Source organism: Lonchura striata, chromosome 4 (genome assembly GCF_050655825.1).
Source record: "Lonchura striata isolate lonStrDom1 chromosome 4, ASM5065582v1, whole genome shotgun sequence".
Classification (NCBI taxonomy): domain Eukaryota; kingdom Metazoa; phylum Chordata; class Aves; order Passeriformes; family Estrildidae; genus Lonchura; species Lonchura striata.
Genome location: NC_140706.1, coordinates 66,115,965 through 66,135,185, shown reverse-complemented (window position 1 = coordinate 66,135,185; position 19,221 = coordinate 66,115,965). Strand labels below are relative to the sequence as shown.

General features: G+C 38.3%; 1 long non-coding RNA gene across 6 annotated transcripts in view; it reads right to left on the bottom strand.

Moving 5' to 3' along the window:
• Positions 1 to 19,221, bottom strand: part of LOC146767697 (uncharacterized) — a 382,268-nt gene that overhangs the window by 21,762 nt on the left and 341,285 nt on the right. For all 6 annotated transcript variants that reach the window (XR_014955217.1, XR_014955216.1, XR_014955214.1 and 3 more), the window contains 6 exons: positions 15,701 to 15,802; positions 15,289 to 15,369; positions 14,506 to 14,649; positions 11,696 to 11,793; positions 6,304 to 11,154; positions 4,625 to 4,709 (listed from right to left, as the gene is read on the bottom strand). This is a non-coding gene — a long non-coding RNA (uncharacterized LOC146767697). The remainder of the gene's footprint in view (positions 1 to 4,624; positions 4,710 to 6,303; positions 11,155 to 11,695; positions 11,794 to 14,505; positions 14,650 to 15,288; positions 15,370 to 15,700; positions 15,803 to 19,221) is intronic.

Here is a 19,221-nt window from a genome sequence, read left to right as displayed (position 1 = left end):
ATAAAAAACTCCATCAGTAACAACTCAAGCCAACTGCTTGCTAAAACCAAATTATTCCCATGACTAGAAGTGCAGATTCTTTACATGTAGTTGAACAGAATTTGAACAAAAGAAGTCATAGCACTATTCCTAAATTGTAACTGGCAAATTTTAGAACAAAAAAACATGTTAGTCTCAGATACCTGCTCTGAGACTCCTAATTCCATGCTTGTACTACTATAATACCATGTACTTACTTTCAGAAGCAACAAGACTCTACATGAAGATAGAGATCTAAAGCGATGGAATAATTATAATTTAGGATAATCTCATCTTTAGAGCTCTTGCTATTTTCCATTGTAAGGATATAAAGTGTTATTATGTCTGATGCATCTTGTTGGGAATTAGGGACCCACATGACTTATGTTAAATAATATTTGTATATCCCATGTTTTTGTTGGACTTACCAACACATCTGCCTTGTGCCAGAATGGGGAGAAATTTAAAAAATATTTAGAGGGATCCCAGTTCTCAAGCCATTTAATTTACAGCCCTGAATATTTTCTCTTTACTTGACTCTAGCAAAAGAAGACCAGTGTGGTGCATGGAGGCTTGGAAATAGGTACCATATTTTATTTTAGGAAGAATAACAAGCATCACAACCACAGAAAAGTGATTCCTTTGCATTGTGACATGAGCAGCAGAGATTACAGTCTATGACATAAGCAAAGAGGGGGGGACATATTTTTGTCTGGATGCTCACCCACACCCTCTGACACAGCCTCTTCAGTATTTTAGGACCAGGCTTTACAGTAGGAGCTGCCTGTGCAGGCTCCTGTTCCTGTGTGGCATCTATTGAAGTTCAACAGGAGTGTGCATTGTTCTAGTACTTGGAAACACTATTCCAGTGTCTAGAGTTTTTATCTCTGAACAATATCTAACCAAGGTGTAAATATATGTCTCAGATCAGATTCCACCAAAATATATCACTTAAATATTTACTGAAGAAAAAAAGTAACTTTGATTTTATATTTTTTCTACAGATTTCTTTCTTGTGTCTTGCAAGCCACTGGCAAAATAGGAATAGATAATATTGAAGGATTTTCCTTAGATTTGTTTTTTCTTCAAGACAGTTTCAAACTTTTTAATCATCCAAAATCACATTAGAAAAAAAGGCAACACAGATCCCAAATTCTGAGTAGAAATATTCTCAGAAAAAATTCTCAAAGTTGCAACTAGAGCTCTCTAAAATCAAGTTTTTCTAAGGATAAGCACATAGAACCAACAGAAAGACTTCTCAAGGTAAAAATTTGCTGTTGAGGACCCAAAGTCCACCCACTAAGCTCCTGAGCGGTAGGACTATGAGTCTTGCAGATTTTTTTTGTTTGGCTGGTTATTTGTTAGACTTTGGACCAGTCAGGTTCCATGGCCTGAAAGCCCTTTAGCAGCTGGAGTGCATTAGCTGCAGTGCTGCAGTGCATCTTCCAGCATAGTTTCACTGGAAAGGAATCTTGTTCACCTCCTCCAAGACCTTTTGCCAATGCACATCAAAACAAGGTAAGTGTGGACAACTGGTAGATTCTCTTCAGAAGTCCTGAGCTGGACTAAAACATGCAGGTAGATGTTCCCTGTGCATGTGCTTTGCAGTGTGGAGGCTGGCAGAGATCACTGACCCACAGTTTCACAGGGGCAGTATCATCACTGATATGGCCTCCTTATTAAAAAAAAAAAGCCCCCCCCCCAAAAAAAAAAACACAAAAAGACCCACAAAAAACCCTAATAAATCCTACTACCAGAAAAGTAAGATAACATCATTCCTTCCCTATAGTAGTTTTTCCAAACAACTATTTGTCTGGCTTCATCAAGTCTGCTATGTAAATATGTATGGAAACTAGAGATAGTCAGGCAGCTATAAAACTGATAGACTGATCAATTACATAATCCTTCTGTTAAGATATGATCACATTTTGGGAAAGTCTGAGAAATCTTACTGCTTCCTCTACTGTTTCCTTTGAATCTTCCTTGCAAACAACACATATTGGCTCTGGTGTCATGGCAGGAGACAATTAATTTGCATCTATTTACTCAGCCTCTTCAGAAAAAGCCTAATTTAAAAAATCTTCATATTCAAGCAATCTGATATAATAAAGCAGACTGACTCCCTGTAGGTGTTAATATGTCAAACCAAAGGTAACAATGAACTTTTTTAAAATTAAAGGAAAACTGAAAATGCCTCCATACACCCTTCTCTGTAAAACCTAAACATCTGCTCAGGATCCTGATGCAGTAACACAAAATGTCTGCAGCTTTCATAGTTATGAATAAATGCATCTTAAAACACAATACTGCAAGACCTATCCTTCCTCCATTTGCCTGCCAAATTCAGAGTTCACCAATCTCTGACCTGGGTCCTTTAATCAGTTCCTGGCACTCTGGCCTCCCTTGGGAGCTGCAAAGGTGGAGGGAGCTGGCTGTGGCCAGCATTGTTCCCTCCTCCTGCAGGAGTGCCCTCGCTGGCACACGAGTGCCAGATCCAGAAACATTTGTGCTTCCACTTTCAGCCCTGACAGAGGAAGGGCTATTGGAGAAGATGGAAGACAAGGTAGGGCTGTGGCCAAGGCAGCAGAGCCCAGGCAGGTGACACCCTAGAAGAGCTGGAATGGATCTGCAGAGCTCAAACCTGCCATGGATTTTATTTGGAAAGTGAAAATCACAGGCAGTAATGACGTCAAAATCACCTTCTTGAAACAACACCTTCGAGCTGTCATGCTATGGTCAAAGGTATTCCCTAAATACAGCACTAAGGGCTTAACAGGTATGAAAGCCTGAATGTTATTTTCAGCATACCTTATTATATTAAAAAGAAAAATTACAGCAATTAGGGCCTTGAATCCTTGAAATGAAAAAAAAAAAAAAAAAAAAAAAAAAAAAAAAAAAAAAAAACAATTTGGATTTTATTTATTTGTGGGCTAGTACCAGGTGAAAAGCAATTTAACTCATTGTTCTTACAAAGAGACAAGGGCTGTGGTCTTTGTTGCCTAGGGCTTTGAAGGAAGTTTGTGGAACTCTCTTGAAGCTCTTCTTTAGTTATGTCACAATTGCCTAATTCAGATTTGGCTTAGTCAGTGACATTTCTGTACATTACTTCATGGATCATAGCTGTGTACCAAGGTAAATGTATGGCAAGATTCTTTTCATTTGATGTTTAATATCAACACACATTGTGACTATCACAGTATTAAAGCAGCTGCTCTAACAAGAAACACCTTTAAGTTTGGAAGGCTTTTTAGCTGAGTCCAGTTTGTTTATACTTGATAAATTATCTCTGATTTGCTACTTAGTTTGGGTTATAGAGTTATCAACTCTTCATGAAAGGGCTAAACCCCCAAACCTGCTATTTTTCAAGGGGGCGGGGATACTTCGATATTGTGTTCCACTTCATTCCCTTTTGTTTCATTTTTCTCCTGGTAGAAGCCTCTGCCAAATATTTCAAAGCCCTTCTTGGCAAGTAGTAAAATAATTTGGACAGAGTAAACTGTAATTAGAATTTTTTGGCAGGTTTCATATTTTGGATGCTGATGAGAAGGGTATCAGTTTTAGTGTACTTGACCAGTTCATTATTTCAGATAATTTCCTGCCACACAGAACCATTGCTACAGATTGTGTTTGGTTGAAAAACCAGCAAGGTCCCAATTTCTGGGTTTTTTTCAAGTGCAGATAACATTAAATAAATTGTTTTTTCTCCCCCATCTGTCATTCACTCTAACTTAACTCATAAAATCTTCTCTCCTTAATATTGTGTATCCAAAAACTGTTTCTGACACTCCAGAATATGTCACTTATTATACAAGAAAAGGTTGTAAAACACACAGAGGAACACATTTGCATTGCTGTTATTAGAGGCCAAATTCAATTATTCCCTCTTTTGCTTGTCTTTGGCACCACAAAAATCTACGTACATTCCAATGAGACAAATTTTTTTGTTTGTTTTTTGGGGGTGGGGAGCTTTAGACAAGAGCTGTGACCTTCTGCACTTTTCTGCACACCAGAAGTCACAGGTTTTTATTGGATCCTGTTCTAAATTTGTGTCAGCACTTCCTTTATAAATCCTTATTTTGATATGGATTATAAACTGTTCATTAATAAATCCACCCCAGACTAAAATTCTATCTTGTTGTTGTGGAGAGTGTTAAGTACCAGACTTGATGACTTGGTATTTCTAGACCCTAAGATTACAAACAAAACACACCTTGTGAGAGCTCAGAAACACTTTTTACTGGTTAGAGATTTGTTCGCTGTATGCTTTAAGGTACCAAGCAAGCTGTTCGCTGGAGTTTTTATTTCCCTTACACAGCTTTTCCAATAAAAACTTCCAATGAAACCACCAGTGACAGACCACAATGCAGGACATGCCATTATGCCTGTTTCTCCCCCTGCTACAAGAAGTCCTAGTGGTTTGTGTTATTTCTTCCTCACAGAGTTATCACCTCTGCAGAAAAATACTCATGATACTAAATCAGGGTCAGAGAGCACTGAGGGGAAAGGGGGGTCAAGATCCATTCCCTCATTGTCAGGGAGAGTTGTTTTTCTCAACCTTTCTGTCTACATCGTGGTATAGCAGAATAAAAGAACAGCATTTTTTTACCTGTTGCTGTAGACAACATTGCTCAAGGATCAGCACCTGGCTTGCCAGCATTCTCAGGCCTTCAGCTCCATCTCCATGCCTCTTTCTGCAAGTCAAGATGCATTGAACAGACCTTTATTGTATGGTTAAGGAATATGTGAGAGACAGCTCTAAAAGGTAGCTTTCTTCCCCTTCTTTGTTCTCCTGTCCTCAGGAAAACATGCATCTGCCTTGGGCAGGTAAAACCTGATCTGTTAACTAGTGATTTCTTCAAAACTGGATCATTGCCAACGATCTCACATTGCAGGGCAACCTAAGGAAGCAAGATGGACTTTCACAGTGCACTTCTCCTCGATCACAGAGGAGCTTTGCTGTTTGCCTCTCTGTCCTCCACACACTTTTAAGTTACTCTCTTCAAGGAAAATGTACACAGCCCTCGTTGTGAGCTGTGTTTTCCCTGCCCAGCAAAATGTGTGTGACTGCTAACACAGAAGTCGTGTGCAACACCCCCAGGAATGACCAGCTGCCTCTGAGAGGCCTCAAAGAGAAGGACACTAAGCACATCTTAACCATTTGAAAAGTTCAAAGCTAATTATAACTTTAAGGACCAAAATTCTTAGTGGAAAATGTATGGAGAGCTGACACTGATCAGTACACACATTTTTATAAGAAACAAGAAGAGAAGCCCACAAGAAGTCATAGGGCTGCACTGAGTTCAGCTTTGTGGACGCCCCACACTGGAGTCCCATGTTGCAGGGACAGCCATTCGTGTGGTCCCTGCTGGTGGTGTTTTCACAGTTCTAATTAATTTGATATGAGCATTCCTGGCAGTGCTGGTGGCTGAGTACTGCAGAAGCTGAATAACACTTCACTGATGATTTGCAGAAACCCTTGTATGTTTATATCTCCAGCAGACCATCAAATCCACAAAACGCTTTGGTCAGTTTAATAATTATCCTGGGAAGCAAAGTAGGGCTTCCATTATCAAGATGCTATCTTCTGCCTAACGATTTAAAGCAGCTTTCATTCCTTGGGGTGACAGATGTGCTTGAACATTATGCAGAATGCATTACTTCCATAATGGGATTGTGACCTGTTATTGATCTCCATCGCTTTCATCACCACATTCACGTCAGCTATTTATGTCAGTCTCAATAACTGGTCACATGTACAACTATCTGCATGGCTACATGAAGACTTTCAAGCAAACTTGTGAATCTTGCTCATTTTATTCTGCCTTATGTTATGTTAACTCTGTTTTACATTGTTTGCGTCTCAAAGCAAAGATTTTTATTTTTTTCTTTTTTTTTTCTTTTGTTGAATATTAACATTTTCATTGAAACTCTGTTAATTGTTGACTTCCTGTAAGGGAGTCTTTTCCCTTAATAGCATTCAGATCTTAGGGAGTTAGTGGAATCTTAGTTTTTAAATTAGTGTCATCACATACAATCAGTAGGGGAAGAAAATTTTTGTATTTGCTGTAGCTACATTCAAAAGAATCAAAACAAATTTTAAACATGCATAGACAAAATTGCCACATTACCCACTGAAAATGCCAGTCCTAGTTAGACTCCATGGAATGCAGAGAATGGAAAAAGCAACACAAGAGAATGTCAAAGGAATTGCATAACTTCCATATCTTCAGCTTTCATTTTTAAATGAGGATAAGCCAGTCTCTTTAAAAAATCTGTAAGATTTACCTGTCTCATACCTACAAGGCCCTCGGCCTCTCTTCTTTGCCTAGCTTCAGCTCCTGATGCTTCACTTTTTCCTGCTTGCAATATGTTGATAGACAGAACAATAGAAATAGAGTTGGAACTGAAGAATTTTTCAGTTTTTCCCTTTTTCTTCAGTTTTCCTGAAATCCAAGTTCAAATATGTGATTGAAATAAAAAAAAAAAAAATTATTCAAATCCCTCCATATTTTACTAAAGAAAAGGCAACACTCATGCATACTAATGACAATTAGAAATCTAAATCACAAATAATGGTGCATTCCTCAAAAGGCAAGTTCTCCAGAAGATTGAAGATGGAATCAAAACTACAGCTCCCTCTCCTAAATGAAGGGAAAACTTGCTTTTCCTCTGTATTATTTCATAAGCATATAAACGAGCAGAGGTAATTTCTAGCTCACTTCATGCTTCAAGAAAAAGAATTTTCCTCTGCACAGAATATTGTACACTTAGCATACTGAATCTAGCAAAACCTCATCATCTTAATAAAGACAATTACATATAATTGTGTATAATATAAAATAAAGAGAGAGAATGTCAAATCTATCATGAGCCACACCAAACACACAAGGTGTCCTATATTTTAGTTTCAGACAACTTTACCATGATATTGCTGCTAAACTATACTGAAGTTACACTGTGAGATGTAGAAAGAAATGAGCTAAATGCTGGTTCACTGAACTTCGAGACATCAGAAAAATCTGGCATCAAACCCACACTGGCTCAAAAGCAAATTTTCAAATTGCAAAGGGAGGATACACGATTAGTCATCCTCTGTAAATAGGAGGATGATGATACAGTCTGCTGTAGATAACCTTCTACAGTCACTGTCATTGTAAAACAGTGTGCCTTTAGCTAAAAAGGCACATAATGCTTGCCATAAAACTGTTTTTCCCAGGAATAACTTTTGTTTCTGCCCTAGATGAGTATTTTTGGATGGAATCTGTTTCAGTCTTCAAGTCTAGGAGTTAGTTCAACCTGGTCCTTACTCTACTGACTAGATAATACCATTCTGCATTTTTAGGGTCAGATTGAGTCACTTTAGTGAAGGCATACCACAACACACCATGTTTCCTCCTGTCTCCAGTCTCAAATTGTGATCTGCTTCTCTTGCACTTTAAAGCAACATCTTAAGTCTTCCAAGCATTAATGTAGATGAAATTTCCCTCCACGGGGCTCATTTCACTACAATTTTCTAGCTATTTTGTCCCTCATGGTCTCTCCCTACACCCTCTAGAACATGACCACGCTGTTCTAGTGCAAGCCCTCTCCCTCACACTCCATCCAGAGGAAGAAGCATGCTGCAGAATGATGAAGAAATGCTCACAGTACCCACAGGGTGCTGGCATTTGCAATCTCCTTCACTCCTGAGGGAATCTAGCCCAAGGCCAGACTTGCATGCAAGTAATTTTTATGCATTTATGCAGTACCAGACTTCTGTGGCAAAGGGCCAAACATAGCTGTGTTTCATTCCAGGCTCCATATAGATTATGGTATCAAACCCATTGACACTGTTTAAGAGGGTACATGTTAAAAGGTCCGAAGAGACATGTAAAGGGCCTCCATATTCAACTCTGATCCCCAAACAGGCAAGGATGTAAATCTCTGGTTTCTCAGCAGTTGAAAGGAAAAGCCTGGGATCAGAAACCTGAAGTCTACTATGTCCCAGTGCCTATTTTCCACTGGCTGGCTGTAAGTCTTCAAAAAACACCTCACACTTGACAGGGATTAATTGGAGATTAGTCTTTCTGACCTGAAACAGAACTTCAGAGAAATACTGACTAATATCCCCCGTAGCTGTAACAGACTAACATGAAACTGCAGACCCTGGAAAAAAAAAAAAAAAAAAAAAAAAAAAAAGGCTCAGCTGAGTAGAAGAAAAACTACAGAATGCTCTTCATCTTCAGTAGATCCTGTGTAGGATCTAGCCTGGCTCTTCAATAAACCTACTTGATTCTTTCTGTAACCCCAGTGAATCCAGTTCTCAGAGTTGCCATCCCACTGGTGAAGAAAGTAAAATTTGTCACATACACTTGAGACTGCTTCAGCATAAAAGGACGCAACCCTACCTGTTGATTCAAATAACCTAACCTACAAAATTGTTTTTCCAAAACACTGGATGTACTGGGTTGTACTGAACAGGAAATAATAAGAAAGCATTTTTCTCTGTTCACATGTGGGTAGAAGAAGGCTGAAGCAGTTTGGACATTTCTAGACAGAAGCGATAGGAAAAATGAAATCAGTATATTCATCCTCCTCTGTGTCCTCAGCCTATTCTACCTACTGCCATAATAACACAAGCACCCTACAGAGTGCTCTTCTGCACTGATAAAGATAACCTTCTGTGACACATGCCCAGAGATGCTTGGGCCAGTTAGCACCTCCTGGAGTTACCCCATTTTCAGGGTGTTTACGGATTCTGGATGGCAGGCTGGCATCAGCTATAGCCAGTTGAAGTAAACTGAGCTAAGCATTTCCTCTAGAAGAATGAAAAATTAGTAATTTCATGGCACTGAGTCTGGGGGCCCAAAGCACTCTTCTACAGGGTCTCTGCTCTCTCCATTTTGGCCCCAGCCTGACCAGAGCTCAGTGATTAAGTGTGGAGTTGAAAACGCCCTATAATTTCAAGCCTGAGCAACAGATGAGTTTATTTGACTTACACCATATGATGAAAAGACACTGAGCCAGATTAGATATCTTAGTTTACAAACAATAAATGAGGTCATTTGACCCAGAAATCTTTGCTTAAATGTTTGCCTAAGTAGAACATATGGAATATGCACATAAAAATATAAAATGTTAAAAAAAATCCGCTCCATGTGTTCCCAAAGGTGTTTCACAAATAAGCATTTTTTTCACACAAATGCTGTATTCATCTAAGCTCACATAAATAAACTTGGTAATATTCTTTGAGAGGTACCTGAAGGTGTCTGTGAGGGTTGTTGGTACTTTTGTAATTTCTACAGGTGTAGTTTAAGCACAACTGTTTGCAAGTCTGTTTAGCCTGGATGTAATTGTATTCAGTCAGAAAAACTTCAGAGCAATTGGGATAATAGAAGCTCCTTCTACATTAGGAGGGAATTATGGAGGTTTTTACCTGACAAGAAAACAGTCTATCTAGAGTTTCTTTCAGGAGTTTGTGTCTGTCTTCCAATATTCCTCCCTGAGAGAGCATCCAGAACTAGAGAACAGCTCTGTATTATGTTTCTGAATTATCTGAGAGCACCCTGCAGGTTATTACAATTTTTACTACCTGAAATGATTTAATGGTCACCCACAAATTGTGCAACTGGTTACCTAATATACAGCATGTGACTTTCTCTTCCTTGATTAGATTAAGCAAATCTGAGCCAGGGGCTCAAAATGTGCTTTTCATGAGTGTTCTTATGAACAAAAAGGTACTTTCACTAATATTCACAGAAGGAAAATAAAAGCCTAAGGTCAGGAAATCACTAAAGCATGTGTTTAATTCCTCCTCTCCTTAAGAGAGGAGTTATGCTCACACTTAAGTTGCAATGCTTAACTGTTGTCTGAATGCTTTTCTGAACCAGAACCAGCAAAGAGGCAGCCACAGTTCAGTCATCTTTAAACACTAAAAATGTTTTAAAGATAATTAAGTCTTCTGATTTATTGCAACAACATGCCCTTTTAAAAGTTACTAATTTTGCATTTTTTCTAACCTCCAATATTCAGATAATACTGGCTTTCAGCCCTCTGCCCTTAAATTCTTGTACCCTCATGTGACAGAAACACGCCTAATAGGATAGCCTCCACATGTCCTATTAGACAAAATTTGTGTTTTAAACCTAGATTCAAGAGTAATTGAAGTTAATGGAAAGACTTAATTGTTTTCAATGAAAGTTGGATATAGAACTGATAGTTTAACTCTGGACACTCTCTTTTGAACCTACTCACCAAGGTGCTGATCCAACTCCAGTGAAGTCAATAGAGGGATTTGTGTTGGGATTTGGATAATAACTCTGTTCTTCTTGGAGTCAAATCCCCTTTGTCAATATGCACACGCACAAATACAGAGATATAAATGAAAACAAATGTTTGGCAACTCGTGACAGAAAGTCCAAATCTGTATCTGTGTATTTGGGCCAAACCAAAATTGTTATGCTTGACAAAAACATCATTATGCTGATCTGGTTTTGGTTTTTGCTTACTAGTAATTGTTTGGTGAGTATAAATCTAACTTCTCATATTTTATGTTTTTGCATAAATAAATTCTTCTGTCACTGTAGACAGTAAAATGAGAGGGATTTCTATTCAAAACTCTCTGTTCAGACTTGTCATAACTTTGACAAACATAATCCTCTCAGACCAGATTTTTCCATGCTTGGTCTCCATCAAGAGCAATTCTGTTTTTGCCAAGTATGAAGACGTTTGCTTCAGCTCCTTCTTAGTTTCCAAAATACAAAAGGTTTCTCATTTAGGATCGATCCTACACTCAAAACAAAAGGGATGTGGGCTGGATTCCCAGAGGTGCAGCGCTCTCGCAGTTCCCATTGGCTTTAGTGTTTCTAAAATCAGCTTCTGTGTTTTTAAAACAAGAATTCCAAGTGGATGAGGGAATTCTGACTTGGACACAAGGAGCTAAGCGGAGCCTTGGCTAGCAGAGCTGCAGGGAGCAGAGACGTTGCCGATTGCTTCATCTGCCGAGCGTTACGTGCCGCGCACCGGCTGCGCTCCGCTAACGGAGCAGGGCTCCTGGTAGCACACAAGGACAGGAACAAGGTGGGCATCGAGGGGAACACCAAGGCATGGGAAGTCTTCCAAAGCTTTGCCTCAACACCACTGAGGCAGCTTTTTCTGCTGTAAGATAAACAATTTCACAATTTATGCCGATAACAGCTCAGGCCATCTCATAGCCCTAAACAGACTGATTTTAAGACCCAGTGACAAAATAATTGGTTCAGCCCCAGCACCTTTTCCAAAATGATGCATTCTTTCTCAGTTGTGCTACTCCTCCAAATACCAGCTCAGGCTACTCATTGAACACTGAGGCCATCCTGCAGTTGCTTAGCTTGTGTCCTCCAAGACTTTGTATTTCTGTAATATTTACTTCATGAAGCAAATGTCATCAGATTATCCATCTGTGTTCTGAAGATATTAGATGGCCAACTTTGAAGCACATCCATATCCCCTTATGATGACATATGAGATACCCAAGAAATATATAGATATTGAAAAGTAGTACCTAAACTCTAAAGGTCAGTGAACAAGCACCAAAAAATTCAAGTGAGAATCAAGTAAGAATCCCTCCCTCAAAATAATTTAATAATTCATCAGTAACATAACACAGAAAAATTTCTGGCTATTCACTCTCTGGCTGGTTTAGGCATAAAATACTTACTTTAATAGGTCTATTTGTTGCAGAATGAGAGCTTGGGTTGTTTTTTGTAAGTTTTGCCATGTTTGTTTTTAAAAAAAAGCCTGCAGAGTCTGGAAAATCTGTGAAATAATAATTATAAAATATAAAGTTGCAATGAGAATTTGGAACTATGTTAAAGGTATTTGGTAAATGAATATTAAAAGGGACTAAAGAGACTGACAATCAAATCCATGACTTGAGAAAAGAAAAGTCAGAGTCAAGAGAAGGAATTCCACCTCCATGGGGACAGAAGATGGAATAGAATATTTTAGTAGGAAAGGGCCTACAATGATCAACTGAATACATGATAGGTCCAGCTGCAAAAAGGTGATAGTGATTTGAAGCCATCTGCAACTGAAGAGAGAAAATAATCTAGATTATACCAAAATCCTGTAGTTTGAGTAGCTACTTACAATTTTTGGATGATAACTGGGTCCCTAGAAGAGTTCACCAGCCTATGTGGTGTTTATCTAAGCTTTTGCTTGTTTTATAGACCTCACTACTACTTTAATGACATAAAGAAAAAAAAATTAAAAGAAATGAAAAGAAAAACATCCCTCATCAATAAATAGGTTGTGAATTACAGAACAGGAGTAGCTGCTTTCGAAGGCTAGAGTGGCAAATGCACACTTGCTGTAACAGCCCCAGGGGCTGACAGATGCCAAAATGCCTGGATGATCTGTTCATTCATGTCCAGGCAGATACTGACAATGGCTCCTCTCCAAAGGGGAGGCTACATATTGTTCTGACATCCACATCAGATGACTGAAACCCCACCAGGACTTCTGAGCCATATATTTTTTAACCTGAAGATCAGAGAATGATTTTACGGCATTTCTCCAATGCCTGATTGATAAAAGGCAGCAAAAATTGAGAAGAAAGAGGGGATGCCCTTTCAAATACATCTCTAAATTAAGTTACTAAAGTCATGCTCAGCTTTGTCTTTTTCCAGATTGATCACTTATTTCAAAATATACCATTGAGGGGAAAAACAAAAGGAAAGCATTTTTCCAGAAGCAATTTTTCTGGAAAGGACATGTTATCATTGTAAAGGGAATTTACATTTTATATTTCTCAAGTCTTAATTAACTTAATTACCTGCTGTAAAACTCCCTAATATCTACTAAATCAGATAGGTACCTTTAGCCTAACTCCTAATTTAAGTCTGAAAACTCTTTTCTGTACCCACTGTGCATTTCAAAACCAGATATTAGAACTCAATAAATTTCTTGGGGAACCACCAGTGCTCTTTGTATTTAACCTTGTGACCTATGCCTCTGTATGGGCTAAATTACACCCACCTCTGTGGGAAGATTTAAGCCCTGCACCACTGTCTCACAGGACTGGAGGGGCCTGTCTTTAGAAGAATGAAATTAAGCACAGACAATGTTTGAGAAAGTTCAGATTGGCAAACTTGGCAGGACAAAAGGACAAGTCTTCAAACTTGCTTTACTTAGCAAGATTCGGGGGAAATGCGCCGACTGTACATTCTCTACCCTCATTATATTCTCGGAGTTTTGACTTCCTCTGTTGCTCCCTAGCCACAGATAGGTATCTAAACATGGGGAAGGCAGAGTGTTTTCACAGCTGCTAGAACCCTGTTACACCTATGGGCTGCAGGCCACACAGGGGGAGCACAGCCGCTCGACTATTGAATAATAAGATGTTGCTTAAGTCAAAAGGTCTTAATTGTGTTGCTTTACATTCAGTTCTCTACCTAGACAAAAAAAAAAAAAAACCAACCAAAAAAAACCACAAAACAAAACAAAAAAAAAAAAAAAAACCCAAAAAAACGTGGTTAGCAAAAGGAGAGTAGTTAGATTTGTTTGGGGGAGTCAGAGCAGGAAAGAATGCAATCTTATGAAACTACCAACACTTTGCAGCTCTCTGTCTGTACTTGCATACTTGAGTCTATGCATCTATACAGAGTGTATAAATGGCTCTGCATTTCAGAATGCACCAATGCTTCTGAAAAATCTAAACACCTGTTAGGGCAAAATGGAACTTCAGGAATTATTTTTTGTCTCTTCTGAACTATCAGTAAGAAGATGAAGAAGAAAGAGAGGAGTCCAAACTCTGAGACTTCAATTTTTTCCAAATGAAGACATCATCCCTTTCACAACTGAATATTGCACTTAAAACATCTGAATTTCAGTTGAAAAACAAAGTATCTGTATTTGATATAGGGCTCAGTGTATTTTTAGCACATTCAGAATCTCACTTTACTATCTTATGTTGGCTCATTTTGGCCAATATCATTTGTCCAGTGGTCCAAAAGAGCACTTATTGCCCTTTATCTATGGAGGGGAAGATTAGCATCACAAAAATAATCTTGTAATTAGTACTGTTGCCAGTGCCAGATGAAAGACAATGATTCTGAAACACTTAAAAAGCTGTTGCCCAAATCTGCAACTTCTGGAAATTCATGTAGGTCCATTACAATGAATGGAGTTTTGCCAATAAGCCAACTGATGACCTGCCTGTTTAAAAAAAAGAAATCCAGCCTTGATCATTCTTTTATTGTTCTGATTCTTTTGCAGATTTAGAAAATGTAACAAAACTGCTTAAAATAACCCTACCATTTATTATTCCAGGAGCAATGTTTTCTTAATAATACAGTCAAAGTGTGTCTGGAATTTTGAAATGCAATTTATTTTCCCACAACACACCAGGCAATCAAAAAAGTTACATTCCATATCCAGAACAAAAAATTGTGGCTATTACAAAACAAGAAAAAGTAAATCATTAAAAAAAATATTGCTAAGCCTAAAAATCTATAAAATAACACTGACCTTTTTATATACCTCATAAACAGCAGAGAGAAATTCCTGCTTCTGCCAAACACTCCAGTTTGCAACGGTGTTCCAAATTTTCATTAGCACAGCAACCATGCTGCCTGATACCCAGTGGATCAAACTGTTTTCACATTCTTCTTTCTGAAAAAAAGAAAAACAATGAGAAAGGAAAAAGTAACTAAAAACCAACCAGACAGGTTTATTCCATATCAACATGACACCTCTAGATAGTGAAACATCTACAAGTGATGCAGCTAGGGCTGAAATGTGTTCAACCCAGAAGCCCAAGTTATAACTCAGATTTTGGAAAAGGTTGTCTTAGGCATAAACCCTTTCCTTTAAGGTTCTTTAGACCTGGTACCTGTTAGCACATGCATGGATTGGTAAACAAGACCATTTTGAGAATAACTTAAAGAATAAATATGTTTGCAGATGAGTAATTTCAGAAGACTGCAGAGAAACATTTGAAGGTTAAATTTTTATTTTTAATTAGGCTTTTTTTTTTCCTGCTCAGTACAAACACATTTAAAATTTTCTCAATTTCTCCCATGACATGAAAACAGGATACCATAGAAAGCATCTTATAATTTCTTACTATAAAGAGAAATTTATAGGGGATCATAAGGAAGAGATAAAAATACTCACCGTATAAGATTCAAATTAGGATTCTGATTTTACCAATCCCAAAATTCCAGATCTTTTGATCTAGGATTTTCAACCAATAAGCAGATATCCCTTCCAAATATCTACATTCACAGATTTGGAGGTTATGGTAATTACCTGTTTATCTCAGGAGACATTTTGATATGTGAGATGTTCCAGAGCAAGGAAAGTAGGTGGTGGCTGTTCAAGTTTTTCATGCTGTTCATATTGGAATAAAAAAGAATGTTCTAGAACAATTCTTACTAAAACAAAATAGGAATGAGATAGAATTCCCTTATTTCTTTAAGGCAAAAAATTGCAAATCAATCTGAACCAACAACCAAAAAAAAAACCCCAACCAACCAATTAAAAACAACCCAAAATACGGGAAATAGGAATAGAGAAGATGAGGAAAAGAAAAACCTGTTGGTTCAATGTTTTTCCAGTTCTCTTCCTTGTAATATATAGATGGAAAACAAAACTAATTAAGGGGGCTTTGGATTGGTATATGACATTTAGGTGTCACAAAAAAAGTCTATTAAATCCTTACCAAATATTGTTTCAGCTGCTTCAGAGCACACTCTGCAGTCACATAATGTTGAAGGTACCTGATTCCTCATCAGCAATGTTCAACACCTCCTGGGCCTGGGTCCTGTTACAAGAGAAACAGTTTAAAGGAACTGGAAGTGAAAATAATCTTTGTAGCAGATGATGTGGACAACATAAGCTCATTGTTAGAAAATACTGGAAATTAACAAAAGGGAACCAGAACTGCACCTTTATATAAAGTGAGCTAAGAATTATGTCAGAAGACAAAGAATGCCAAATAATGAAAAGAAAAAGGAAAATCAAATTTAATTGAAAAGTGCAGTTTTAAAGAAAATAATTTCATCTATTGGACTAGTAAGAAAAAAGCATTAAATCTATAATAACATATACATTTATTCCAGTCAGAAACATATTTAACAATGACATGTAAGTGAGTAGCGGGATAATTGCTAAGATGTGGCTAAATAGGCAACACTTTATTATTTTAATATTAAATACAATCACGATTTCTTGTTTTCTTAGTTCTTTCTTTCACAAGGGCTGTCATAATCCATCAAGTCCCAGATTTGGAATGTGTCTTTATGTGACTTTATGATTAAATTCCACACTCAAAATTCACAAAGAATAAACCTGATGAAGTGCACGTGCATCTTAATAAGTGAAAGGGACAAATGAATTCATTGTCTATTGAAGCAGTTTTATAATATCTAAACATATGCTGAACAAAGCTGCAAACTATTAAAACAAAACATACAGGCTTTAATTACAATCTAAATCTGCATTATAAAGTAATAAAATGACCCTAAAATAAATGTTATGGAAGTCATGTTGTCCCTACAAATGAACACAGCATGAAAGAGTGTTACAATAAAACACCCTAACATTAACATGTTGTATGTACCAATGTGGCTTCCCACAGAGCTAAATCAACCAGACCTAACTCTTCTCTTCCATAGCTGTGGGCAAAATTCTCCTCTCCCTTAATTTGCCTTTGTTGGTCACATTCATCAGAGTTCCAGGAGCCTGTGTGGGGCAATAACCCTGCTGGCCCAGCCTCCTCCCCAGGGTCCCTGGAGATCTCCAGTTCTGGGCACAAATCCTATCGGGAGCCAGATGGGGCGATGCAGAGCTAGGGAATAACTCATCTTAACTGCAAAAAGAGTCCCAGCTTAAACGCTAAAATTTGGCATTACCGTGTGGCAGCCAATTACAACAGAGGAGTCATTCTTGAGATTATCCATGTGTAGAACATTATTCATATGACATTTACATATGAGAATTTGGAGGGTCAACCATAACTGTGGGGTTTTTTTTTCCTTCTGGGCAAGCACTGATCTCCAAATGCATGATCTGATATTATTTCCTAAAATAATCTGCTATTTTAGAATACTTGATATGCGATCATGACATTTATGATCTGTTGCAGAGCCTATACTGAAGTCTAGAAGCATTTTAACCACAGTATTTGCTGCCATTTCCTAAATCATCACATCCCACATTGATTCTGACAATACAAGAAAGAATGACAAGGGCACTGAAATAGTTGAATGGGAACAGAAGGCCAAAGCTCCTATTTAACCATGTATTTGCCACTATGAGATAACACAAATAAAGGCTTCTTTCCCCTCCTCTGTAACTCAGACTGGGAAATGTCCAAATCCTTCAGTCCAATTTAAGCACATTAGGGCAACTCCTCAGGAGGGTTCCTTTACAAACACTCACTAGTCTCTGCACCTTCTGCCAAACCCCACAGGATCATTTCTGATTCCTTCTGAGCACTTGTCCTTTCACTTTGGACATGGCAAACAAGCCCAAGCCTCACCTGGCTACACCTACCTTTGAGGTAGAAAGCCATAATGTCTCCCCAGGTTCCTTTTTCCCAAATTAACAACCACAGCTCCCTCAGCCACTCATCAGACATGTTTTTAGATCCTTCATGACCTTCACTGCCCTTGTTGGGACAGGCTTCAGCACCTCAGTGTCCTTTTTGAAGGCAGGGGTCCAAAACAGAGCACAGCACTCGAGGTGTAGCCTCACCATGATTGCAATATTGGCTCTAAAAAAGAGATTTCTGATTTCTGCAGTGTTCCCCCCTCCAAGGGCAAGCACTTGAGAAACAGATGAGAAAAGGAGCACATATCCTCTCTACCATAAAACATGAGATTTAAACAGACACTAGACCACTTCACCTTGTTGAACACACAGCAGAGATCAGCAGGGTTTTCTGCTTTATCATAGGGGGTCTAATGTGCTCAGGCCTGAATAAAAGAGGAAGGTGCATCAAGTGGGGCAGACTTAATTGCTAATTCCTTGAATTATGTTGGGCTCCTACTAAGACAGGACACTATGCAGTCATTCTCCTTCAGATGCATTGATAAGAAAAATATGAGCGTGTGAGAAAAGGAAGGGGGAAAGGCAAGAGGCTGTAAAACTGTATCTGGCTGAGTAACAGGTGAGCAAAATATCAGAGCAAAATTAAAAACTATGACATGGTAAAGGTCCCAAAACTGCACACCATGATACAATTATATTCTATATCTTCTATAATTTCAAGATATTAAGATTATTGATTGGACTTGAGTGAGAGTGTAGACTGGTACCTACCTATTTAAAATATGCTAAAATTCTTAACAGCTTCACTGAAGGCACAATGGTTAGGAATAATTTAAACATTTTAATATCTCACAGTAGCATATAAGTCTTTAAAGTTAAAATATACTAGAAGGCTGAATGCTTAGCAGATGGCTTGAAAAATAACCAAGCCTTAGATTTTTCACATGATCAGATAAAATATATTAGTTTTTCCAGGTTCACTCAGGGAAAATAAAGCCATTCCAGAAGATTCAAATATTATGTTTTGAATGTGCTTAGATTATCCTACTTGACCTTGCAATGCAAGAGGGTAGAAGAGCTCAAACACTTCATCCCCACTCTTCAGTTCTGCCTTTGAAAAATGTCTCTCGGCAAACTCTCAGCATTTTTCTGTGCAAAGTCAAAATGGTCTGCTTAAACCACAGGTGACCACCTCAAACCAAAAGGCAGCTTTACAAACTTCTACCTCTCTTCTTCCTAATTACCAACTTCCACACCCCTGTTCCTGTAGGTTTTTAACTTTTCCATGACCTGAAGGACAGAGGAATCACAGGTTCATGGATGCTAGCTGGCTTTCCTCTCTCTCCAGAGGTGATGTAAGGGGAGGCAGAGTTGGATGTGTTGGTCAGTAAATTACAGCTCAAGATCAGATGCCAGCAGAGGCACTGTGTAACAGGAATGTGCAATGCAAGAGCCTCAGTAAAAGGCACCTTACTGAAAATAAAATGTGTAAATTAATTCCCGTGTGGGAAGCTGGCTCAGAGTAGCAAGGATACTGCAAATTCACACTGCTGTTCACTGCACATTCATTTTTTTAGGTGGAGGACTCTAATTGAGTGCAATCTTGGAACACACATACTGTAATGATTATGGCACCCTCCTAGAAGGGGAGAGATCCGATTTCAGCTGGGAGCTGTAACAGGGGTCTCC